The following is a 27,847-nucleotide window of genomic DNA, read 5'->3' as shown; positions in this document are numbered from 1 at the left end:
CTCGGGGCTTTCACACAATCACCATCGTTTATCCCTCACCCGGCTCTGTGAGGTATGGGCTGTTGTATCCATTTTGCAGATGAGGAAACTGAGGCTCTGAGACGCTGAGTTGGCAAGTGACAGAGCCAGCTCTGAAATTCAGCCTCTGATTCAGTTCTGTTCCACCCTGTTCCCTTCTCCCCATTGGGGAAATGGCCACAGGCTGCTGGCATGAGGGGAGAGCATGTGTGATCTGGGGGTCTTCTCCATTGTGACATCCATGGCTCCTCCACAGCGTGCTGGATGGGCCGACTCACCCGTGGCGCTTCCCTGCAGGCAGGAAGGGCCTCACGAGAGAACACAGGTGTCCGTTCACCCCGTGTGTGAGAGCACCCCTGAACCTCCTTCTACGACCCACACTGGTAACTTTCCTGCTGCCACAGCATCACCACAAATACTGACCAGGCTGAAACCTTTTGTCATCATTGTGTTTGCTTTATTTAGGTTTACTGAGGTAAGAACTACCCATAGCAAATTTCACCTTTTTCTAGCATACAATTCTATGGATTTTGACAAATGCACAGAGCCACGCAGCCACTGTAATAATCAAGATGTAAAACATCTCCATCCACCCAGAAGGTTCCCTCCTGCCAGCCTACGGTCAACCACTCCTCCCGCCCTGGCCCCAGGGTGGGAGGAACTACGCCTGTTCATTGACCAGCAGTTTTGCTTCCAGAGAGCCTCATAAATGCAATCACAGAGGGCGGTCTGTGTCCCTTCCCTTAGCTGACTGCCATCGGGGGCTTAGCCGGGATGCTGCCTGTCTTGGTCGTTTGTTCCCTTTCCTTGCCAAGTAGTGCCCCACTGCACAGCCTCTGCTCACCAGCTGAAAGGCAGCTGGCTTGTTTCCCGTTTCTGATGATTGAGAACACAATGAGGCTCCGTGGACAGGTTTTGGTGCGGATGGAGCTTCCATTTCTCCAGGGCCGCCCTGTAATCTGGCGGTCCCGCAGCCCTTCAGATACCTTGGCCCTGCATCCTGTGCACCGGGGCCTGGACGTTGCTTCCTGCTCCTGTCCTGCTCCCACCACCAGAACAGCCGCGGATCCAGACCTCCTACACGCACGCCAGAATCTGCCTCTGCACCCCATCCATGCCCCAAAACTCTCCCAGCCAGCTCCTCACTAAGATATCTCTCAGAAATCTCTCAGAAAGGCTTCTACCATGTACCCTGGGCCACCAGACTGGGATGAAGAAGCTGAGAAAGTGAGAAAAGGGGTCATGGTCACATTCAGGCCACACCGCAGAGCCCTGGCCCTGGGTGCCACCCACTGAAATGGGAGAGATGTGTGGAAACCAAGGCAGGCACAAAGCGGGCGCTGCCTGATGACACAGAAGCGGGACCCTTCTCTGGGAGGGGGAGGGTGGCACGGAGGAAGTCACCTAAGAGAGGAGCCTTGCTGAACCCTGGGAAAGCACAGGGGTGTCTGTCTGTCTGCCTGCCTCTCTCTGCTGAGGAAGGGGACAGGGAGGAGTTAAGAATCGCCTCTGCCTCCCCAGCCCCACTCTACCCAGGGGCTTAGAAGAGTCCTATGGAAGCTCATGCAGAGAGAACTTGGACAAGAAAGCAAAAGTTGGAGTATCATTTTACATAGTTCAATAGCAAATAGCATTTTCAAAGTCACAGTAGCAAGTCAAAAGTGAATGTTAATTTAACAGAACCATGACTTATGGATCGTGGAAGGACAAAGGGCCTGGGGAGGGTGCGTATGTGTGGGGAAGGGAGGGAAGCAGTGACAGGGAGCCACATGTTCACTGGGGGGAAGTCAGCAGACAGTGCCTCAGACAAAGGAGCAAGATGAACATGTGAAAATGAAAGTCGAAAAAATAAAAATAAAAAAAAGAAAGTGAAAGTCGCTCAATCGTGTCCAACTCTTTGCGCCATGGGATTCTCCAGGCCAGAATCCTGGAGCGGGCAGCCTGTCCCTGCTCCAGATGTATAACTGAGTCACTTTGCTGTGTGCCTGAGGGTAACACAAAATTGTAAATCAATCATACTTCAATTTAAAGGCAGAGAAAGGTATGGATGCCGGTGCGTGTGAAGAACTAGGGCCACTTTTGCCACAAGTCTATTACACCAACACAGAGCATCCTTCTTCCCAAAGAGGCTTGGCCTGACCTGAGACCCAGGGCACAGAGAGCCGGACCACCTGCCGCATCTCTAGGCAGGGAAGGGCCACAAGGGCCTCAGAGACATGCCTTGCAACCCCCTCGTCTAGATATGAAGAAACAGGGCTGGCAGAGGGAGCTGTCCTAAGACTAACACCCAGTCCCACCTCCTCCTGTGAATCAAGCCATTCTGCCCTTTGAGAATGTGGGGAGGGATACTATAGCACCTAGCAGTCCTGAGCAGTGAGTCACACACGCTCAATTTAAGGAGGAGGAAGAAGAAAAACAGGACTGAGTTTAAGCCACGGGGAAAGAAAAAAATAAATAAATAAACAAAAGCACAAACAGGAATGATTTTCTTCTGTTTGCTCAGGGTTTATATTTCTGAATAACATTTCACCCACCACCTCTGTTCTACCAGTGAAGTGAGGATTCTAGAACCAGGGCACATGAATTACACAGGGTCCACTCTTGGCCACATCTGAGTAGTCAGTGACATCCAGAGATGTGGGCTGAGTTAGACCCTGCCTGGCCCCTTGGCTCCCATTCCCTGTTCAGTAACTACAAGTCCCATCTGCAAGGGAGGCTCTGTTTCTACCTGCTTTGGTCTGGGCTGGGCCATGTGACTTGCTCTGATCAATGGGGTGTGCCTGGGCTTCCGGCTTGTCCTCTCTTGCTGCTGGGAGGGCTTCACATCATGTAAACAATTACAGGCTAGCTTCCTACAGGAGGCCCCAGGCATCTGAATGAGACCATCCTAAACTAGTCCATCTGGCCCCAGTCAAGTCAGCCCAGAATCCTAGCCACCCCACAGAATCATGAGAAATAGTCAATGTTTGTTTATTTTCAACCACTAAGCTTGGGGATAGCTTGTTACACAACAGAAGATAATTGATAAAGTCTGGAAGTGCATCATCTCTGCAAATGTTCTATAAAAATCCCATCAAGTCGAATCCAAAGCATCTTCTGGGAGTGGTTCCCGTGGCTTCTCTCCTCTGAATGAAACGCAGAAGGCTGTTGGCAAAGGTGTGCTTTCACTGCCCTAGGGCCCAGCTCAGAATCTTCTATTGGAAGATGAACTCTTTGGAATTCTGTACTAATCAATACTTTTGCCCCTCTGCTATATTTGATGTATTTTTGAAACAGTATTATAGCATTGTTAAACAAACCAAACAAGGTAGAATAGAATAGTATAATGGACCCTCATACAGCCATTGTGAAAGTCACTCAGTCATGTCTGACTCTTTGAGACTCCATGGACTATAGCTTGCCAGGTTCCTCTGTCCATGGGATTCTCCAGGCCAGAGAGTGGCTACTGGAGTGGGTAGCCATTCCCTTCTCCAGGGGATCTTCCCAACCCAGGAATCAAACTCAGGTCTCCCGCATTGCAGGAGGCTTCTTTACCAGCTGAGCCACCAGGGAAGCCCCATATAGCCATTATTCAGCTTCTAAAATTATCAACACTCTGTCATTCCCATTTCACCCATCCTCTAAATTTTGCCCTAGAGTATTTTAAAACAAATCCCAGACATGCCATTTTACCAGTGTGTTAAGATTTTTTAAAAATTACTATTATTGCATATTTCCAAACCAATAATCTCTTATATTGGGCTTCCCAGTGGTTGCAGATAAAGAACCCGCCTGCCGATGCTGGAGACATAAGAGACACAGGTTTGATCCCTGAGTCAGGAAGGCCCCCTGGAGGAGGGCATGCAACCCACTCCAGTATTCTTGCCTGGAGAAGCCCATGGACAGAGGAGCCTAGTAGGCTACAGTTCATCAGGTGGCAAAGAGTCAGACACAACTGAAGCTACTTAGTATACACACACAATCCCTTATCATCTAACACAGAATCCATGTTCAAGTAAATGCACATATATAAACCCCACAGTTAATTTACTACAAAGGTTCAAAGAACTTACAACATGTATTAACTTACTTTAATACATGGAATTGGGGGGACTTCCCTGGTGATCCAGTGGTCAGGAATCTGCCCTGCAACGCAGGAGACTCGGGTTTGATCCCTGGTCGGGGAACTAAGCTCCCACATGCTGCAGAGAAACTAAGCCTGAGCGCCACAATGAAAGATCCCACGTGACTGCAACTAAGACCCAACGCAGCCAAATAAATGAAATTTTAAAAAAAGAAATAAATGGAGCTGGGAAAACTGGACAGCCACATGCAAAAAAAAAAAAAAAAAGAGAGAGAGAGAGAGAAACTACACTACTATTTCACAGCATTCACAAAAGTCAGCCCAAAATGGATTAAAGATTTGAATGTAAGACCTGAAACCATAAGACTCCTAGAAGAAACCATAGGTAGCATATATATATTTTAATCTATTTGTTTATTTGGCTGCATTGGATCTCAGTTGTGGCGCGTGGGATCTCACCGCAGCAGGCGGGATCTTTTATTACAGCAGACTCAGTGGTTGCAGTGAGCAGACTTAGTTGCCCCATGGCAGGTGGGATCTTAGTTCCCTGACCAGGGCTGAACCTGAGTCTCCTACGTTGGAACGCAGATTCTTAACCACTGTACCACCATGTAAGTCCTGTCAGTATACTCTTTGAAAACAGTTTTAACAATATCTTTCTAGATATGTCTCCCCAGGCAAGGGAAATAAAAACAAAAAATAAACAAATGGCATGGTGTCAAACTAAAAAGCTTCCACACAGCAAAGGAAACAACCAACAAAATAAAAAGACAACTTGCCGAATGGGAGAAGATATTTGTAAATTGCATATCCACTAAGGGGTTAATATGCATTACAAAGAATGCATATGACTGAACAACAGTTAAACAACCTGATTGAAAACTAGGCAGAGGATGGGACCTCCCTGGCTGTTCAGTGGTTAGGGCTTTGTACTTCCATTACATGGGGAGTGGGGTTGTTCCTTTGTCGGGGGACAAAAACTCTGCATGCTGCCCAGTGCAGCCAGAAATTTAAAAAAAAATGGGCAGAGGAGCTGAACAGACATTTTTCCAAGGAAGACATACAGATGGCCAACAGGCACATGAAAAGATATTAAAACCACAGCAAGATACCATCTCACACCTGTTAGAACTGCTATCATCAAGTAGGCAAGAAACAACAAGCCTTGGGGAGGCTGTGGGAAAAAACCCTCATATACGGTTAGTGGAACTGCAAACTAGAGCAGCCAGTATGGGAAACAGTAGAGAGGTTTCTCAAAATATTAAGAACAGAACTACCACATGACATAGCTATTTCACTTCTGTGTATTTATCCAAAGAATATGAAAACATTACTTTGAAAAGATACATACACCCCTATGTCCATCACAGCATTATTTTAAACAGCCAAGATATGGAAATAACCTAAGTGACTATCCATGGATGAATGGATAAAGAAAATGGAATATTACTCGGCCATTAAAAAGATTAAATCTTGGGAAATTCCCTGGTGATCCAGTGGTTGGGACTCTGTGCTTCCACTGCAGGAGACATGGGTTCAATCTCTGGTCAGGGAACTAAGATTCTGCAAGCCTGAAAACACAGCCAAAAAATTAAAAAATAAAAAGATGAACTCTTACCATCGTGACAACATGAATGCACCTTCAGGGCATCATGCTAAATGAAATAAGTCAGAGAAATATACTATATGATTTTGCTCACACTGAATTTAAAAAGCAAGTGGAGAAACCAAACCGAACAAAAGCAAACATGTAGATACAAAACAGAGTAGTGGTTACCAGAGGGGAAAGGGTGAGAAGGGCAAAATGAGCAACATATGGTATAAGTGTATGGCTGGCAACTGGTGGTGGGATGAAACTACATTTTTGGTAGTGAGCAGGCTGTGGTGTATATAGAAATAGAAATATAATGTTGTACACATGAAACATATACTCACACACCAATGTTACCTCGATAAAAAGATCAATTTAAAAAAGAATCCATATTCAATTTTCCTTAGTTATTTAAAAAATGTCTTTTTAAAAGTTGCCTTATAACACTGAAACATACATATTACCATATGTAAAATAGAAAGTCAGTGAGAATTTGTTGTATGACACAGGGAGCTCAAATCCAATCCTCTGTGACCACCTAGAGGGGTGGGATATAGGCATATCTATGCCTGATTCATGTTGATATAGGGCAGAAACCAACACAATACAACAATATTGAAAAGCAATTACCCTCCAATTAAAAATTAAAAACTTTAAAAAGTTGCTTTATTCATGTGAATGTATGGCAAAAACCACCACAACATTGTAAAGTAATTAGCCTCCAATTAAAATAAATTTTTTTAAAAGTTGCTTTGTTTGAATCAAGAGCCCAGTAATTTGGTCCACTGATTGATGTGTCTCTATGTCTTTTTCCTTTCTTTTATTTTTTAAAAAATATTAAGATATAAATCCTTAAAAAAAAAAAAAAAAAAGATATAACTCCTTGCAATCTGCAAGGAGTCCAACCAGTCAATCCTAAAGGAAATCAGTTCTGAGTATTCATTGGAAGGACTGATGCTGAAGCTGAAGCTCCAGTACTTTGACCACCTGATGCAAAGAACTGACTCATTGGAAAAGACCCTGATGCTGGGAAAGATTGAAGGCAGGAGGAGAAGGGGACGACAGGATGAGATGGTTGGATGGCGTCACTGACCCAATGGACATGAATTTGAGTAAGCTCCTGGAGTTGGTGGATTTGCATATTCTGGACATTTCATGTAAATAAAATCTTATGTGATCTTTTGTGACTGGCTTCTTTCACTTAGCATATTTTCAGGGTTCATTCATCTTGTAAACTGAATGTTTGTGTTCCCCTCCCCCGCAAATTCCTATGTTGATACTCTAACCCCCATTGTGATGGTATTTGGAAATGCATCTTAGTGAGGTAATCAACACTGGATGAGATCATGAAGGTGGGGCCCTCATGATAGGATTAGTGCCCTTAAAAGAAGTGACTGACCAGAGAGCTTGCCGCGGGCTCTCCCTCTCCGTGATCCCTTAAAGAGGCAGTCACATGAGCACACATCCAGAAGGTGGCTGTCTGCAACCCAAGAGGAGAGTCCTCACCAGAAACCAACCAAGCTGGTACTCTAATCTTGGACTTCAACCCCCAAAACTGTGAGAAAATAAATTTCTGTTATTTAAGCCACCCAGTCTATGGTATTTTATTATGGCAGTCTGAGTAGGCTAAGACAGTACTTCAAATCATTTTTTTTAAATAAGGGTAAAACATTTTATTCCCTTAAATTTTTAATAAATTTAAACAGTAAAATGAAAATTCACACGCAGTTTCCCTGTTTACTCTCTGCCTCCCTCCTCAGACGGTAAAGCATCTGCCTACAATGCAGGAGACCTGGGTTTGATCCCTGGGTCAGGAATATCCCTTGGAGAAGGAAACAGCAACCCACTCCAGTATTCTTGCCTGGGAAATCCCATGGACAGAGGAGCCTGGTAGGCTGCAGTCCATGGGGTCACAAAGAGTCGGACCCGACTCTTTGAAAGTGAGTGGCTTCCCTTTTCCCTCCCCTACCTGCAGTGTTTAGTCTGGCTCCCTTTCTGTCACCCTTCTCACACAGGCACAGGGTATCCAACTAAGAAAACAAAACTATGCCAAGTACATGGAGACATGATGAAGGAAGGAGGTGACCTGCATCCACATTCAAGGTGAAACTGGGAAAGCCTACATTTTCTGGGCCCCAAACAGTTTCATTAGTCAAACTGAAAAGAAAAAAAAAATCCCTGGACCAGAAGTTTCAAAGCTCCCAGGACCCCCAAAGAATGCCTTGAACTCCCAAACTCCGAATTTATACCCACCCCCCACCTTCTTTAGATAACCATGCTTGTTTTCTATGTTTGTGAGTCTGTTTCTGTTTTGTAAATAAGTTCATTCATATTTTAGATTCCACATATATGTGATATCATATGGTATTTGTCTTTCTCTTTCTGATTTATTTCACTTAGTATGATAATCTTTAGGTCCATCCAGTTGCTGAAGATAGCATTATTTCACTTTAATGGTTGAGTAGTATTCCATTATAGGTCATTTTACATATAATTCCATTGTATACATATGTATATATAAGATAAAAATTCACAAGCAATCTCCCTATTCACTCTATGTCTTCCTCCCCTACCTGCAATCTTCAGTCTATATGTGATATAAATATATATCTTCTTTATCAATTCATCTGTCAATGGACATTTACGTTGCTTTCATGTTTTGGCTATTGTAGACAGTGCTGCTATGAACATGGGGGTGCATGTATCTTTTTGAATTAGAGTTTTCTCTGGGTATATGCCCAGGAGTGGGGTTGCTAGATCATATGACAGTTCTATTTTTATTTTTTTTTTCCTTCTTAAAAATTCTATTTCTTTCTTTATGGCTGTGCTGGGTCTTCATTGCTGCAAGCAGGCCTTCTCTAGCTGTGGCGAGCGGGGGCTACTCTCCAGCTGCAATGCACAGAGGCGTCTCCTGTTGTGGAACATGGGTTCTGGGCTCAAGGGCTCAGCAGCCGTAGCTCACAGACTGCACTCAGACTCATAACTGTGGTGTGTGGGGCTAGCAGCTCTGCACCATGTGGGATCTTCCCAGGCCAGGTCAAACCTGTGTCCCCTGCATTGGCAGGTGGATTCTTCACCAGTGCACGACCAAGGAAGTCCCATTTTTAGTTTTTTGAGGAATCTCTACACAGTTTTTCTAGCAGGTACACCAATTTACATTCTCACCAACTCTGTAGGTCTGTTATTCATAGACTTTTTAATGATGACTATTCTGACTGGTATCAAGTAATACCTCATTGCAGTTTTGATCTACATTTCTCTAATAATTAGTGATGTTAAGCATCTTTACATATGTCTACTGTCCATCTGTATGTCTTATTTGGAGAAATGTCTATTTAGGTCTTTTGCCCATTTTTTGATTGGGTTTTTTGAGCTGTATGAACTATTTGTCTGTTTTGGACATTTGTATGCTTTGAACACTTGTATGTTAGGTTCTTGTATTTGTGGGTCTGTCCCCAGAGTTTCTCTGCACAGTTCATATGCTAGCTTGTAGTCTCCTTCTTTAAATGTTGTATTCCCATTATCTTTTTTGTGTGCTCTTTGGCATTTCTACAAACAATGCAGGTGTCCTCATGGTCATGAGCCATCCTGAGAGGCTGTACAAAAAACCAAACCACTTCCTCAGTGCAACCTTCATAATACAGAGCAGCTGCAAAGGTGAGATCCATTTGCAAAATGTTACTGGTCACATACTGGGCTTCTGGATAACCACTCAGACTGCTAAATATTCTTTGATGATTCTGAAGCAGTGGCAGGCAGGGGCAAATTCTAGGGCACAGTCCGTACAGGAAACAAACTTCCAAAAATCCCGATTCTCAAAGTCTGTTCCTGCTGTTTTCTCATCTTCTGTGCCTGTATTAGCATTCCTGAACTTCCATTGTGCCTGAGCATGTTCGGAAAGTTCTAGTGCTCGCCAGCAACGGCAAGGTGCCGCCAAGGCATTCCCTAGAGACAGGTGGTAACTGCCCTCTCATAGAAGTCCCTGGGTGGGACTGTCATACACCCTCACTCACTGCTGTGCGTCTGCAAGAGCTTTCTGGAACCCTTTGATCATCATCTAGATGACTGCCCAACCCCCATAATAGCATTTTTAAGGAAACATATCTACATATAATAGCTATAAGCATCACTGTACTCTTTCTTGACATAGTATGCACCTCCTTGCTTCTTGAAAGACTCTGCCGCCCTCTCAGTTTCTTCGTGGTTGAGCAGTTCTGGCTCCTTCGCTGCTCTCACCACATCGCGCTCAGTAGTGGTCACCATCTTACCACCGGGACTAGTATCTTCATTTCTTTTTATTGTCATATAATATTCCAAAGGTACTGATATACCACATCTTCTTTATCCACTCACCAGCTGATAGGCATCTGGGTTGTTTTCTTTTTTTTTACTTCTCTGAGTTATACTGCTATGAACACTTGTGTATAAGTCTTTGTGTTGGTGTATGTTTTCCGTTCTCCTGGGTTTATTTGTAGGAATGTAGTTGCTGGGTCATATGGCTACTCACGGTTAAATTTTGAGGAAATGTCAGTCAGCTTTCCAAAACAGCTATACCATTTTATAGTCCCACCATCAATGTATGATGGTTTTGATTTCTCTGTATCCTCACAAACACTTGTTAATATCACTTTCCTGATAATGTCCCCTGAGGCACAAAACTTTTTAAATTTGAGGAAGCCCAATTTACCTTTTTTTTTTTCTTGGTTGCTTGTGCTTTTGGTGTCATATCTAAGAAAAAGTGTCTAACCCAAGGGCACAAAGATATACATGCTTTATTCTAAGACTTTTATAATTATAGCTCTTGCATTTAGGTCTTTGATCCATTTGGAACTGATTTTTGTATATGGTGTGAGGAAAGAGCCCAACTTCACTCTTTTGCATATTACTATCCAGCAGTCCCTGCACTAGTTTTTAAAAGATATTCTTTCCCCACTGAATAGTCTTAGCACCCTTACTATATTTCAGTTGACCATAAATACATGGGTAGATATGGATTTATTTCTGGACTCTCAATTCTATTCCACTGATCTATTATGTATATCTTTTTTCATGGTCACGCCACACAGCTTGTGGTATCTTAGTTCTCTGACCTAGGACTGAACCTGACTCCGGCAGTGAAAGAGTCAAGTCCTAACCCTTGGAGAGCCAGAGAATTCCCTATTTTTATATCGTTATGCCAAAATCACTCTGTCTTGATTTCTGTAGCTTTATGGTACATTTTGAACAATTTTAAGACATTTTAATCTATAATAATTTATTTTTCCCTTTCTGTTTTTATTGAAGAAACTGAGTCACTTGTCCTGTAGACTTCCCACATTCTGGATTTGGATAATTGCACCCCTGCAATGTCATTTAACATATTTATCTCTGTAATTATAATATTTAGATCAGGAAGCTTCACTGGGCTCAGGCATTATTTTCATAGGAGGTGTTGCATTATATCAGGAGACACAGAAGCTTTGTTTGTCCCACTTTAAAGAGCGAATGTCATGTTCTTTCTCCATGATCCATCCATTATAAAGTTTTCCATCATCGTTTTACCTTTCATCACATACTCAGGATGACAGCCTTGATCCACTGTTTTCTTAGGTGGTGACTTTCTATCTTCTCTTCTACATATACTGCTGTGATTCTTTTATAAAGTAGAACATTCCTTCCTCATCTATTTTCTTAAGATGTGGCCTGGGTAGAAAAAGCAGGATAGAAGCTTGACTCTTGACCCCAGGGCACCAAGGCATGAGTGACGATCACCATTATGCAGGGTTCTCTCTGATGCGGGAGCCACCGCCATTGCCACCAGGAGATTCTTGTCAGGATGATGAAACTGTTCATTGGAAACTTGTCCTAGGAGGCCACAGAGCAGGAGATCCGCTCACTCTTCGAGCAGTGCTGAAAGGTGCTGGAATGTGACAGTATTAAGAACTATGGCTTTGCGCATACAGAGTACAGACAGCAGCTGAGGACGCCACACACAACCGGTCCCACTGCTGGCTGCCTGTGGGTGAACAGCAAGGTGAAAACCAGCCAGGACAAGAGCAAAGCGTCAACCAAGTTGCATGTAGGCAACATCAGTCCTATTTGTACCAACCAATAGCTTCAAGCCAAGTTTGAGGAGTATGGTCCAGGCATCAAATATGACGACATTGTGAAAGATTATGCCTTTGTACACATGGAGTGGGCAGAGGATGCAGTGGAGGCTGACAGGGGCCTTGATAGTTTCCAGGCAAAAGAATTCATGTGCAATTGTCCACCAGCTGCTATGGACTGCCCCTGGGATGGGAGACCAGAGTGGCTGCTGTCAGTGTGGGAAAGAGGGGCACCGGTCAAAAGAGTGCCCAACAGGCCGTACAGGTCGCGTGGCGGACTTTACCACGCAATTATAATGAACAATATGGAGTGGTGTGCGCAGCTTACACCATGGGCTACGCGGAATCCATTTATTACAACGATGCTATCCTCTGGAGCACCTGACTACTGCAAGCGTCCCTGAGTTCACTTTCATGAGGCAGCAGTGGCGGCGGCAGCGTCTCCACACGACTACACAGAGCAGACCATGTCCCATCTGCCTCAAGTCCAGAACATAGCTGTGACCCGCCGCCTCAGCTCCACTTCTGTTGATCCCGACAGACAGACACCTGTTGCCACACTCAGGCGCTACTGCGGCCACTGCCCACCACTTCCTCCTGAGATGGAGGGGACAGGAGCCCCCTGCGTCCTGCAGCAGGGCTGTGCGCCGCACAGGTGGAGAGGGCTATGGTTACGGGCTAGAGAGTGAGCTGTCTCAAGCTTCCACAGAGGCATGCAATTCTCTGTGGCATGGCCCAGTACAAACGGGAGCGGTATGCGGGCTGAGCTGGGTACTCAGCCTTTGAAAAGCTGGAGATGGGATAACTGCAGACTGCAGATCCTCACGCTGCTGTCACATAGGAGAACTTGCTCCGCATGGGCCCCCTTGCGGACATGTTTCCACCGCTTCATGTCTCAGTAAACAGAGGAGTTTGTGACCAACCATGTTTTCTTTCTTTTTTAAAAAAGCTTTTTTCTGTTGTTGTTTACGTATTTTGGCTGCCCCGGGTCTTCGCTGCAATGTGGGTTTTCTCCAGTTGTGGAGAGCAGGGGCTCCTCTTCATTGTGGGGTGTGGGCTTCTCATTGCGGCAGCTTCGCTTGTGGAGCACGGGCTCTGGAGAGCAGACTTCAACAGTGGTGGCTTCTGGGCTCCAGAGCACAGGCTCAGGAGCTGTGGGTCAGGGGCTTAGCTGCTCTGTGGTAGCACGTGGAATCTTCCCAGACCAGAGAAAGAACCTGGGTCCCCTGCACTGGCAGGTAGATTCTCAACCAGGGAAGTCTCTTTGTTTTCTTTTTAATTCTTCTAAGCTGACTTTTTCTTTTCTCCTGGTACCACTCCCTGTAGCCTTTCACTCTGACCCTTATATTCTCAGCCTTTGAGCAGCCCTAGGTAAGGGTTTTGCTGGCATCCCCTTCCTCCCACACAGTAGAATCCCTCTTATCTTGCTTTCCTTAGATGTTAAACCCTTCTCCCTGTCTACCCGCAACATCTCCTTTCCCTTTAAAATGAAATGTATGGAGAAGGAAATGGCAACCCACTCCAGTATTCTTGCCTGGAAAAGTCCATGGACAGAGGAGCCTGGCGGGCTGCAGTCCATGGGATTACATGACTGAGCATGTGCACACGAGGGTGGAGGGAGATGGGTTGGTAGCAATAAACTGATAGAACTGAAATTAAAAAAAAATAAAAAATAAAATGACATGTAGAGGCAAGCAAACTTTTTACTTTTCTGTGTTACCTCTGAACTCTAACATTGAAGCTAATCCTTTGAAATTGCTAGGACAATTGGGGTTTTGGCTGTTGCTGTTGTTGTTTTTATGTGACCTGTGATTGTGGCATAACATTAGCTGAAATTCAGCCTTGTCTTACTCCACTTTAAAAAAATATATATTTTGACAAATTTATAACACTTTAAAAAAAGTATGATTCGTTTTCTTTCCTTACCAGCTTTCAGAGTGAGTTGTTGCCTAACAGCTTCCAAAGGTAATTAATGATGATTTTTCAGTTATCACCTTGAGTTCATTAATTTTTAAAATTTTTGTATTTCAATCCATTAAAGTCAGGTTCAGTCAGTCAGTTCAGTCACTCAGTCGTGTCCAATTCTTTGCAACCCCATGGAGTGCAGCAGGCCAGGCTTCCCTGTGCATCACCAACTCCCGGAGTTCACTCAAACTCATGTCCATCAAGTCGGTGATGCCATCCAACCACCTCATCCTCTGTCCTCCCCTTCTCCTGCCACCTTCAATCTTTCCCAGCCTCAGGGTCTTTTCCAATGAGTCAGTTCTTCACATCAGGTGGCCATAGTACTGGAGTTTCAGCTTCAGCATCATTCCTTCCAATGAATATTCAGGACTAATTTCCTTTAGGAGTGACTGGTTGGATCTCCCCATAGTCCAAGGGACTCTCAAGAGTCTTCTCCAACACCACAGTTCAAATGTCTTTGGCGCTCAGCTTTCTTTATAGTCCAGCTCTTACATCCATATATGACTACTGGAAAAACCATAGCTTTGACTAGATGGACCTTTGTTGGCAAAGTAATGTCTCTGCTTTTTAGTATGCTGTCTGGGTTGGTGATAGCTTTTCTTCCAAGGAGCAAGCATCTTTTAATTTCATGGCTAAAGTCACCATCTGCAGTGATTTTGGAGCCCAAAATAATAAAGACCCTCACTGTTTCCATTGTTTCCCCATCTATTTGCCATGAAGTGATGGGACCGGATGCCATGATCTGTTTTCTGAATGTTGAGTTTTAAGCCAGTTTTTTCACTCTCTTCTTTCACTTTCATTAAGAGGCCCTTTAGTTCCTCTTCACTTTCTGCCATAAGGGTGGTGTCATCTGCATTTCTGAAGTTGTTGATATTTCTCCCAGCAATCTTGATTCCAGCTTGTGCTTCATCCAGCCCAGCATTTCTCATGATGTACTCTGCATATAAGTTAAATAAGCAGAGTGACAATATATAGCCTTGACGTACTCCTTTCCCGATTTGGAACCAGTCTGTTGTTCCACATCCAGTTCTAACTGTTGTTTCTTGACCTGCATACAGATTTCTCTGGAGGCAGGTAAGGTGGTCTGGTAGCTCCATCTCTTGAAGAAGTTTACACAGTTTGTTGTGATCTACACAGTAAAGGCTTTGGCATAGTCAATAAAGCAGAAGTAGATGTTTTTCTGGAACTCTCTTGTTTTTTGATGATCCAACGGATGTTGGCAATTTGATCTCTGGTTCCTCTGCCTTTTCTAAATCCAGTTTGAACATCTAAAAGTTCAAGGTTCATGTACTGTTGAAGCCTGGCTTAGAGAATTTTGGGGATTATTTTGCTAGTGTGTGAGATGAGAGCAATTGCACGGTAGTTTGAGCATTCTTTGGCATTGCCTTTCTTTGGGATTGGAATGAAAACTGACCTTTTCTAGTCCTGTGGCCACTACTGAGTTTTCCAGATTTGCTGGCATATTGAGTGCAGCACTTTCACAGCATCATCTTTTAGGATTTGAAATAGCTCAGCTGGAATTCCATCACCTCCACTAGGTTTGTTTGTAGTGATGCTTCCTATGGCCCACTTGATTTTGCATTCCAGGATGTCTGGCTCTAGGTGAGCGATCACACCATCATGATTATCTGGATCGTGAAGATCTTCTGTGTATTCTTGCCACCTCTTGAACAAAGTCAGGTTCACTGAGATATAACTGATAAACACTAAAGTTCACCCTCTTTGATGAATTTCAACAATTACTCACACCAATACATTATTCAATTTATAGAACATTTCTACCACCCAAAAAAAGTCCCCTGTATCCTTTAGCAGTCAATCCTCTTCCCCACCCTACACATCTGGCAATCATTTAATGTCTGTTCCTGAAGTTTTATTTTTTCCAGATTATTATATAAATGGAATCATATAGTATGTTGCTATTTCTGTCCTGCCTTCTTTCACTCAGCTAACAGGTCAGGGATCCTTCCGTGTTGCTAAGTCTATCAGTAGCCTTTTCCTTTTATTACTGAGTAGTTTTCCATCGTTCCAGGTGTTTGCAAGTATAAATAAGGCTGTATTGTACATTTGCATACAGGTCTTTCTGTGGATATATGTTTTTATTTTTCTTAGGTAAATACCTAGGAGTGAGTGGCTGGGTGATAGCCTAACATTTAAACAATAAGACATTGCCAACCTATTTTCCAAAGTGGGTGGTTGTTATTCTTTTTAACATTCAAATTATTTCATCATTTGGCGAGTGGGAGCTCCTTGCAGTGGGTCCTGTCCTATCCACATGACTCCAGGAGTCTTCAGGAGCTTCCTTGCTTTCAGCCATGATGGGGGTTTCCTGGCTTACTGTGTACATTTTCTGCCTCAGACTAGATAGAAATCAGCTACTTTTCCATGGAATTATTTTAGTGGGAATGGTACTTAGAAACCACAATCTGAACACTACAGTGCTCCTTACTCCTGGGTTTCAATGTTTACAGGCCTTTTCAGGTGGATAGACCTAGGAAATTCATATTTTTTAGAAACAAAAATATTCATTATTTTGTAGATAAATCACTAGAATCATAAACCTTTTAAATTCTTTAGATTATTTTTTGCATCTCTTTTGTGCTGAAAATCTTGTTTCTTAATCACATTTAAGATAATTATTTTCTTTGTCCTTTCACATATTATTACTACTGTTTCAACACAGTAACACTGATGTTTTAACAATAAAACAAGTCTGTGCAGTTTAAGATTTTTTCATGGTTCTTTCTTAGATTATATTCTCAAAATAATGGGAATGTACAGTCAAAAAATCAAGCATTTCTGTTTCTTATTTTTAAAGATTTTTAAAATTTTGTGTTTTAATTATATAAAACATATCATTTCCAAGTAAAAACTAAATGATAAAAGTCATATTCAGAAAGCTCTATCTTTCTCCCCCCTTATTTCTCCCTCCCTGATAAAACAATTTCATTAGTTTTTGGTTATCCTTACATTGGTTACATTTTTAAAAAACAAGCATATTTTTCATATTTCCTCTCTTTGCCCCCAAAGGTGGCATTTTACCCATATTCCTTTGCACTTTGCATTTTTTAAAATTTATTTATTTTTAATTGAAGGATAATTGCTTTTTGATATTGTGTTGGTTTCTGCCATACCTCAACATGAAGCAGCCATAGGTATTCATATGCCCCCTCTTGCATCTTGCTTTTTAAAAGCTATTTTAAAATAAAATATAGAAGTAACAGAAAACAAATATATAGTTTAATGAATTATTATAAGATAATCAAATCTTATATCTACCATGAAATCAAGGAACAGAACCTAGTAGGCCACTCCAGAAGGCTCTCCATGAGTCCCATCTCACTTACCAAAAAGTAACCACCATCCTGATTATTACAGAAACATTTGTTGGGTTTCTTTCTGTTTTATCAACCAAGTGTGCTTCCCTAGACAGTAAAGGTTTTAACTTTGCCCATTTTTTAAAATTCATGTATCTTTTAATCCTCTTTTAGTCCACAGGATTTCTCCTCCATCCCATTCTTCCCTTTACAATTCATCTGTTAAAGAACCCAGGATAGGAACCTCCCTGATGGTCCACTGGGTAAGACACCAAGCTGCTACGGCAGGGTACCTGGGTTCAATTCCTGGTCAGGGAACTCGATTCCACATGCAGCAATGAAGCCCCGGCACAGCCAAATAAATAAAAACAAATTAAAAAAAAAAAGAACCCAGGACGCATGTCCAAGAGTGTCCCCAGTCTAGCTTTGCTGGTTGTGCATTCATGGTGCAATTCAACACGCTCCTCTGTCCTGTGCTTTTTGCACACTGGGGATTGGATCAGACTCAAGTTTAAATCCTTCGTCACAACTACAGGCGGTGCCAGGTCCACTCTTCCCTGGTGTTGGTAGCTACTGATGCCTAATGTCTAGACTCAATATGAATTAATGGGTTCATTAATTCATAACCCTTGAAAGGGTTGCTACGTGTGATATTCTCACTCACACTGCCATCTGATCAAGCCTTTTCCCATGAGGCAAGCAGAGTCAGTAGCAGATTGGCAGCTTTGCCAAGATGTCTGATATGACATATGATATGCCACAATATGACATATGGTGCTTTCTTCCCACATCTGACCTCTCTATGAAATCAGAAAGTCTCCAGCCTTCTGTGGTTTGTTTTCCAATACCGGCTTCTCAGAAAAGGACTGGCTGGCGACCAGACATGCACGGCCTTTACCCTTGTGATCCAAAGCCACCTGAATGATTTTATCAACTGAGACTCACTCCTGGGTCCACAGACCAAATGCTTGGAGCAGGCGGCACACTTCTGACAGGTGCTGCATGTATACAATCCGTGTCAGCACATCTGGGAAGCTTGGCACTACACCAGATCCCTAGGGCATCTCCCAAGCTGGAGACTGTCTTAGGCAAAGCAAAATATGAAAACCTGCCTGCCGACAGGAGCCCTGAAACAGGAAGATGCATGACTCAGCGTGTCCTTAGAAGCAGGTATCTAGCACAGCACTATTTGGGTCACAGCTACATATTTGAGATATGTTTCTCTATATTCATTCAACTTTTTACTTAAATTCATTTGTAAAGAAAACTCCACAACACTTAACATTGAGAGAAAAACAGTTCTCACTCGCCAAAATGAGAAGCTAACATCAGGGAAAAGTAAAATAACGTAAGTTCAAGTGAGAAAGCATTGCCTGCAGAGCTAGGGACGTGCTCTCTTTTTTGGAAAGGGAGTATTAGCAAGGATTTCTGTTGTTTGTTTTTGGCCGTGAGGCTTGTGAGATCTCAGTTTCCCAACCCCAGGTACTGAACCTGGGCTCTAAGCAGTGAAATCAGAGTCCTAACCACTGGACCTCCAGGGAGTTCCCTCGCAAGGCTTATAGAGGTGTTTGAAATACAATAGCACCAGCATGAGTCTTTCTCCCAGAGCAGTCCTTCTCAACCTGGAGGTGACATTTGGCAATGTCTCGTATTCTTGCCTGGAGAATCTCAGTGACGGGAGCCTGGTGGGCTGCCGTCTATGGCGTCGCACAGAGTCGGACACGACTGACGTGACTTAGCAGCAGCAGCAGAGATAACTCTGGTTGTCACAAGTGGGAGTGGGGGCGCTATCGGCACCTAGTAATGGGTGGAGGCCAGGATGCTGTAAACATTCTACCGTGTACAAGGCAGCCGCCCTGCAACAAAGAATTTTTCAGCCCCCATACGTCAATGGCTCTGAGACTAAGAAATCCTGTCCTAGAGAAGAAGAGTTGAAAAAGAACTGAAAAGAAATGTCCTCACTCTGAAATTCAATATTATTTAATGTAGGATACAAGGACCCTGTTACACCATCCCAGCATTAACTAATGGCACACAACCCACACTTAGAGAAAGCTTTCTAAATGACGCAAAGCCTTGGAACCAAAGCACTAGTGCTAAAAGAACACTGCTATCAGAAAACGGAGAGACATCCGCAGACCCAGCCGCTGGGTCACGCTGCACTGCATGCTGCTCTCACAGTCAACATCCACCAAGGACCTAGTACTTGCTGGCACTGTGCTGGCAGCTGGTAAGTGTGATTCCAGTAAGACGGGTGCAGGCCAGTGGGGAAGGCAAACAGCTAAATAAATGAGTAGAAAACAGTATCATTGAAAAGTGTGTTCAGCTAAAGGAAGATGAAAAACCACCAACTGCTGGGGGTTGCGGTGAGGTGTTGGTGGGGGGGTGCCAGAGAAAGTGATGATTTCAGTTCTTAACCCTCCCGAGGAGATCCCGCTGGTTAGAAGCAGAGCTAATTCTAAAGCAATGCATAGCTTCTGGCTTCTGGTAGGGTATATGCTTCTGACACTAACTGTAGAATGGATTAAGATCTGTAAATATACTCTAAAGTAATTTTAAAGGAAAAAAAAAAAAGCAGTACACTTGGAATATCCACTGCATTGCTGTTTACACTTCAAGAAGGAAAACTAGAAACAACCCAAATGCCAAACAACAGGAAGGCACTTAGCATGACCTGAGAACCAACGGCTGTTTATTGAGTCCTGCCCATGTGCCAATGAGCTTACATCCTGTGTAGCAAAATGATTACACCTTTTTCTCCTTGTAGCAACTGTGAGAATTAATCCTCCCATCCCCTGAGAAAAGCCAGACTCAGAGAAGACATGAAAAGGGAGTCTTTTCAACCAATGCTGTAGAAACTACCTGAAATTCTTATTTTAAAATGTATATATCTATTTATTTGGCTGTGTCAAGTCTTCATTGCAGCATACTAACTCTGAGTTGTGGTATATGGGATCTGGTTTCCTGCCCAGGGACCGACCTCAGGCCCCCAACATTGGGAACACAGAGTCTTAGCCACTGGACCACCGAGGAAGTCCCGGAAGTCCTTATTTTTGAAAAAAAATTAAGCAAAACCCTAAAAAAAAAATCAAATAAGCATAGCCCTTACCTCACACTATGCATACAGTAACTTGAAATGGATCATAGATGTAATTGTAAAACCTAAAACTAAATAAATTCTAGGAGAAAATATTTGTGACTTTGAACTGGGCAAAATTTTCTTATATTTGACTCAAAAGCACAAACCATTTTAAAAAAATGGTGTTGTGGATGAGGAATAACAGGAATAAGTTAGAATAATACCATTATCAGAGTATCTGTTTTTATAGTTATCATCTATTATGGCAAATGATATGGATCTCCCATTTGTGCTAGTGATATAATGACTCCCTTTTAAATAAATGTGTCTAGGTTTCCAAAATGTGAATGACCCTAAGGAAAAAAATGTGCAGGTAAGATACTGACTCTGAAGCTAGAACCTTGTGTTCAAATTCTGGCTCCATCTTGCCTTGGGCAACGTGAGCATTCTCGTCTTCCCTCAGACTCCTCATCTGTAGAATGGCCTTGAGACAAAACTCTGACCTCAAAGGGTTATGGGAGTATTTACCAAGTTTCCATATATAGAAAACTTAGAACATGGGATGGTATGCAGGAGCTCAGTATTTACTATAATAATTATTATTCACTATTATAAAAGGCAGCAAAGACGTGTCTTGGAAAACTGAAGCTTTTTCTTTTATTCCTGAATTATTCCCTTTATTGCTATTGCTTTAGCACCATCAATAGAGATCTGTGAGGAAAATACTTAATTGTGAAAGAAAGAAAGAAATCCAGTGTGGAACTAGTCACGTGGGACCCCTGAACATTCTGAACAGCTCCTGAAAGCTGCTGATGTCCTTCTGAAGGACTCCAACCTCCGACCTTCAAACTCTGACCTCCAATGAGCAAGGAGACTCAAGAGTGAAAGACCAGAGTGTGGAGGGCTCAAACTTCTGCTATTCTTAGAAAAAAGTGACAGCTGACAAAGGGATTCCAGCAGACCTTTGTGCCCAAAAACTTCCTTGGAGCAACACAACCAAAAAGCAGCAGATCAGTAGCTGGAGGGCCTTGAGCTCTACAGCTCATGGATAGAAACGTGAGCAGAGGTCTACCCTCTCTATGCACCAAAGAAAATACTGCCAAGAAAGTAACCAAGATCATGAGAATATGGAGCAACTGGAGCTCTGACACACTACCCTTGGGGGCCTACAATCATTCTGGAAGACTGTCTGGCAATACTAATAAAATGAGCTATATACCTGCTGTACGAAGCAGCAATTATACCCCTAATATCAACCTAGAAAAACCAAGACCCATGTGCTCAAAAACAAAAAAAGAATATGCATTGCTACTATGTTCATATCATGAATTATATGCAGTCCCAAAAGTTGAAAACGATTCAAATGCTCATCAACAGGAGAATGGATACACAAATCTGGTATAATCACACAGTGGAAGACTGCTCAGCAAGAAAAAGGAACAAACTAGTGATCCACGCGACAACATGCATGACTCTCAAAAACACTGCCAGTAAAAGACGACAGACACCAAAGAGCACATGCTCCATAATTCCATTTATTTGAATGCAATAATGTAGCTGACTCTGCAGCTACAGAGTCAGGACAGAAAGGGGCATGAGCAAATTCACAGTGATGGAAATATCCTGGTTCTTGAATGGGGCAGTGGTCACCTGGGTATACACAATTGTCAAAAGCCATCTTAACTGGGAGGAATACTGTCCCCCCAAAATTCATGTCCACCAGAATCTTAGAATGTGACCTTATTTGGAAATAGGGTCTGTAATTAGTTAAATTAGAGTGAGGCCCTATCAGGTTACAGAAGGCCCTCATCCAAGGACTGATGTCTTTATAAGAAGAGAAAACAGACACCCAAGGAGAAGACAACGTGATGATCAGAGATGAGAAAAATAGGTCCACAAGCCATGGTGGCTGCAAGCAATCACCAGGAGCCAGGAAGAGGCAGTGAAAGGTCAGGAAAATCATGGCCTCGTGGACACCTTGATTCTGGGTTTCCAGCTTCCAGACTCATGAGAGAACGCACTTCTTTTCTCTTAAAGCCACCAAATTTGTGGTACTTTGTTACAGAGCCCCAGGAAACTAATACACCATCAAATAATGTTTAAAGTCTGTGCCTTTTAAGTAATTTTACTACAGCTTTAAAAATTGCAAATAACTCATCGGAAACAGCAAATTGGGGATGAGGGTTTCAACCTGGTTTCTGTTTCACCATATTAGACAGAATACCTGAAGGAGAGCCAGACCCTGCTGCTCAGAATCCACACTTAATGAGAGAAGCCAGGCATTGCCCAAGGGGTCTCTCCCTCCCAATGGCTCTCCCTTTTACAATCAACCACTATCTGCATCTGTTTCCTCTGCCCACAGCAAAATGCCTCTTTCACTCTCTCAAACACAAATATTTGGGTACTGTAGGCAATACTACCCAGGAGAGCCACTGTGCGGATGCCCCATTCAAAAATGAACCAACCCACTTCTCAGGGAGCACCAAGCGTCAGAATTAAAGGCTGCAGAAAAGCCTGGTTAGGGACCAAGCGCCTTAACCCAACTTTTCAGTAACTCACAGATTGATTATCTGAAATGCCAACCTTTAAGAATCTTTGATTCCTTTGCTTTCTGTAGCCCAGACACTTAGAAAATGGGACTTTTTATTTCATTATTTTGCTTCATCTTAGAAGACCCTGACCCTGCGTGGGAAAACCATCTAAGGGTTGGAATCTGCGATATCTGCTCGCGTTTACCGATCCTGGACTTCATCACTGACTCCCTCAGGCTTGTCTCAAGTAGGAGATTCTGTCAGCAACCAAGGCCTTCTGTTCAATGATGGGTTTTACTTCCAATTCCAGGGCTTTTGTCTATGAAATCTGCAGTGTTCAATACATTGCTCCATTAAAAGCTCTGCCTATTGTAATTTTATTTCAACAATCATTTATTAAAAGCTCTGCCTATTATAGTTTCAATAATCATAACATTGGTTTTAAATGTTAATAAAACAGTATACCTAAAAAAAAAAAAAAAAAGAAGACGACCCTGACCCTGAGAACTTTTCACTTGTCTAAGGACACCTGCAGATATCTGCATGAGGATTGGGGTCAGCAAAAGTCAGGAAGATCACTGAATGTAAAGACCACCTGGTCCAATCCCCACTGGATGCTCCAATACCCATTCCGGCTCCCCCATATTTATGGCTGCGGAATTTGCTGGGCATGAACTGACTGATTCCACACAACAAGGCTAGAGATAGAACCACTATTATCTTTATTTTTTGTCTGCAGAAACTGAGGACCAGAGGTGTGATGTAACTCGTCTGAGGTTACACAGTAGTACACAGAGGAAGATCTGAGCCCAGACAAACTGGCCTGGAAATCTTAACCACCAGGCTGCACTGCCAAGTGGACGCCTCTTTCGATTGGGCACTGCATTCCCCAGTGACTGAGAACCCAAAGGTTTATAGATCCAGAGCTCCTTCAACGTTTTTCCCTTCTCGAAAACCATTAGAGCAGTGAGTCCCAAGGTCCATTGGGACATCCTCTAAAGCACTAAATAAACAAAACTGAGTGGAACAGGATTAAGGTTGTTTAATTTTGTTTTGGGAGTTTTGGAATGTTTTGTTTTATTTTGAGATGAAAGCTAACCAAACAACTACAGAGCTAAACCGAAAAAGACTAAGATCAGAATCAGGCATTTTTTCCCAACTTGACGCAAAACCATAGTTGCTGTTTTCTTTTTTGCTTTTTTCTTTTGGTGGCATTATGCAGCTTGCACAACCCTAGTCCCTGGCCAGGATCAAACCTGTGCACATGCAGTGAAAGCATGGAGGCCTAACCGCTGGACTAGGGAACTCACCAAACCCCAACTTCTATTGTCCACTACACCAGGAAGGAGTTTGGAGCTGGGCTTCCCAAAAGAGAATCAAACAAAGGGTGCCTTACCTTGCAGGCGGACTCTGTACTGTCTGAGCACCAGGGAAGCCCTTAGAAAAGGACACTTCCGCCCATACGTACCATATTCCTGACTCTGTACATGTCCAGAGATCGTCTCCAGAGGAGTCCATAATAGTTGTTGACTCAAAGAAGATCCTCCAGTAGGGTGGCATGCACACGAAAAGACCAAAAGGAGGGAATTCCCTGGAAGTCCAACGGTTAGGACTCGACACTCTCACTGCTGTGGCCCAGGGCCATCCCGACCAGGGACTGAATCTGTGCCATGGCTGTTAAAGCCCAGAATCCTAACTACTAACCCACCAAGGAGCTCTCAGAAACTTAACGTAATGATAGATCCCAGGAAATCCATAAATGTTGAATAAGCATTTAACAAAAAACACATTCAGTTCAGTTCAGTTCAGTTGCTCAGTCGTGTCCGACTCTTTGCGACCCCATGAATCGCAGCACACCAGGCCTCCCTGTCTATCAACAACTTCCAGAGTTTACTCGAACTCATGTCCATCGAGTCGGTGATGCCATCTAGCCATCTCATCTTCTGTCATACCCTTCTCCTCTTGCCCCAAAACACATTATCCTGATTAAAAATCCTTAAGTAGGATTCAGTGGATAATTCCTTAACATGATAAAATATATAAATCTCAGTTATAAGCCAGCATTCTGCTTAACTAGAAAACAACAGGTACTCTTTTGCCCCCTTCTGATGCCTATGTCAGAAGCTTTCTCTATCTCCTTTATACTTTAATAAAACTTTATTACACACACACACAAAAAACATGACAAACTAGCAAATATAATAATAAAAGAAGCAGATTCACAAAAAAAAAAAAGAAAGAAAACAACAGACACACTCCAACTAAAGAGAGAAATAATACATCTGTGTGTACTATCACTGTACAGGAGGTACTAGCCACTGCAACTAGATACACTAAAGAAATGAGAGACAAAATAATTGGATGAAAGGATACAATGGACAGCATGGTGACTATACTTAACAATACTGTACTAAAAGCAACTGAAAGTTGCTAAAAGAATAAATCTTTAAAAGTTCTTGTTATAGAAAAAATTATAACCACTTGTGGTGATGTTAACTAACTTATTGTGGTAATCACTTCATAGATATACATATAGCAGATCATTATGTTTGTATCCTAAAATGAATACAATGTTATATGTCAATTATATCTCAATAAAAAACTAAAAAAGAACTGGATGGAAGGAGGTAAAATTATTTCTAATTATAGATGAAATAATTATAAGCCTAAAATGGCTACAAGAATCAGCTAAGAAACTACTACAAACAATAGCCAGTTAGAAAAGACTCCATAAAAAATATCTATCTAGGAAAAACCTATCAAAAAACGTGCAAGATACATACTAAAAAACTGTAAATAATACTAAAGGACACAGAAGATTTAAACAAATGGAAAGCTACACCATGTTCCTGGATAAGAACAATCAACATCATCAATATGTCCATTTTCTAAAGTTAACGTATACATTTAAAACAATCCCAATATATTTTGTGAAACAAAATATTTAAATGGCCGACAAACGCATATTTTAAAGTGCTTAACATGACTAAGCAACTGAGCACACATGCAACCTCACTGTTGTCTCAGAAGTGAAAATTAAATCCACACTAAATTACCACCAGAGTAAGTAAAATCCAAACAACCAACAAAATCAAGTGTTGCAGGAACTCGAAATAACTGGAATTCTCAGACACTACTGGAAGGAGGGTAAATGGTTACATATCTATTTGGAAAACTGTTTGGCAGTATTTTCTGAAGTTGAACACATGCACATCCCATGCACAAGTTCTCATAAGCAAATACCCAACAGAATTGTATATATATACACACACATACATGCATAGACACCAAAAGCAGTATGTTACAATATTCAAGGCAGCGTTATTCATGATAGCCAAAAACTGGGAAACAACTTAAATGTCCATCAGCAGGAGAACAGATTTTAAAAACTCACAAATTGAGCAAAAGAAGCCAAATACAGAAGAATCCATTTATATAAAGTTGTTTTTTTTTTAAATCCATCAAAACCAATCCACGACAGAAGAAATGAGAATGACGACTACCTTCTGTGCTTGGCGGCCAGAGCGGGGCTTCTCCACGCCGGTGCTGCTCCAGCCTGGCTCGCTTTACTGGGTGACAGTTCATCAAGTTGCATGCTTACAATCGGTTCCCCTTTCTGTATGTGCGCGACACTTCAGTTTTTATTAAAGCAAACCCACTAAAAACACCAACACATGGGAGTGTAATTATATAACAGATTTTAAAGTTCAAATAGAAAAATGAGTAAGAACAGCCTGAAAGAGATCTAAAAATAAGGGGAGCAGCCTTTCAATATACTGAAAGATATTTTTAAATATTATAAACCATGGCAAGCAAAATAGTGTGAACATGAATGAACATGAATAGCCAAAAAACCAATGGAATAGAGTAGCAAGTTCTGAAATAGACTTACATATATATGAGAAAATAAGCTTATGATAAACAGTTTATGATTAAAATAGCTCTCAATTCATCAGAAAAGAGATAGCCATCTGAAAAAAAAAAAGTTGATTTATACCTCACAGCATACATCAAAAGAAATTCCAAATGGATCAAAATTTGAATGTAAAATCATAGAAGAAAATAAAGAACATGTTATCTTGAAGCAGGGAAGACCTTTGTACCTATGATTCAACACTGAGAAGCCATAAAAGAAATGACTGATAAATCTGACTGCAAAAAATGAAAATATGTGTAAACAGAACCAACAAACCATCAATAAAAGAGAAACAGTAAGTTGGACACGACTTTTATCAAAGGCAAAAGGCCATCCTTCCCTAATAGATAATCAGTTCCTAGAAACAAAGAAAAAGGCAACAATCCAATTTTTAAAACAAGCAGAGAGTATTAATAGTCACAGAAAAAGAAATAGAAATGGCCTATAAACATACTCTAGGTTAATGAAGACTCAAATGAGTCACTGCTTTTCACCTATCAGATTGGTAAAAATCCAGCAATACGACAACTTAACAAGCTGGCAAAGACGTGAGAAAACAGTTGCTTCTTATCCAAAGCTGGTTGAGGTGCAAACTGGCACCAGCTTAAGGAGGGCAAGTTGGCAGTATCTCTTGGAACTACAAATACAGACACCTAGCAACCTCATTTCTGGGAATTTATCCTGCATATAGAATAAGCACTGGCAAAATGCCACATATATAGCAGTGTCTGTGATAACAGAATGGAAACAACTGCTATCACACAACACAACTGCATAATATATTCAGTGAAACCAGCACGGCTCAGAACAGTACCGTGTATTCTATTTTGTAAATTGTGTTGGCAGAGGTGACGAAGCATTATATAGACATAGATACGGACACTATTTCACAGCCAATATATGCTATATATAACACACTTATAAATATCTATGTACATTAGTATTTGCAAAAAGAAATGCTATATTAGAATAATACACACAAAAGCATCCAAGAGCAGCAACTCAGAACCTCTTCAAGATGGTGCATCTTTAAGAGAAGATGCTTGTTAATCGATTTGATGGACTTTTTGTCAGGATGATAAAGTGAACTGGGAAAATGCAAGTCCAGAGATCTGGGGGGTCATGAGGGTAGCCTTATATCAGGAGATTCCAAGGTTTTATAAAGAATCAGCATTAATTAGGTTAAATCCAATAAACTAAAAACAGTTCTCTAGGGGAGGAGGGTATAGGGTGGCTATGGAACAAGAGTGACAGAAAAACTTTGACTATAGTCCTTTATTA

At 42.1% G+C, this 27,847-nt stretch overlaps 1 protein-coding gene and 2 pseudogenes across 5 annotated transcripts in view; 1 reads left to right on the top strand and 2 right to left on the bottom strand.

Annotated features, from left to right (window-relative positions):
• The window catches only part of IL34 (interleukin 34), a 69,926-nt gene that overhangs the window by 11,449 nt on the left and 30,630 nt on the right, over positions 1-27,847 (bottom strand). Inside the window, exon 1 of one of the 5 annotated variants that reach the window (XM_043438074.1) lies at positions 40-1,678. The exons of the other annotated variants lie outside the window; for them this stretch is intronic. The gene's annotated coding sequence lies outside the window, so the exon portion shown is untranslated. Of the gene's footprint in view, positions 1-39; positions 1,679-27,847 lie in introns of those variants that run through there. 5 annotated transcript variants of the gene reach the window in all.
• Positions 8,493-13,364, bottom strand: LOC122421757 (annotated as a pseudogene).
• LOC122421335 lies at positions 11,488-12,563 on the top strand (annotated as a pseudogene).

Source organism: Cervus canadensis, chromosome 18, assembly GCF_019320065.1.
Source record: "Cervus canadensis isolate Bull #8, Minnesota chromosome 18, ASM1932006v1, whole genome shotgun sequence".
Taxonomy (NCBI): domain Eukaryota; kingdom Metazoa; phylum Chordata; class Mammalia; order Artiodactyla; family Cervidae; genus Cervus; species Cervus canadensis.
This window is presented reverse-complemented; position numbering and strand designations above follow the sequence as displayed.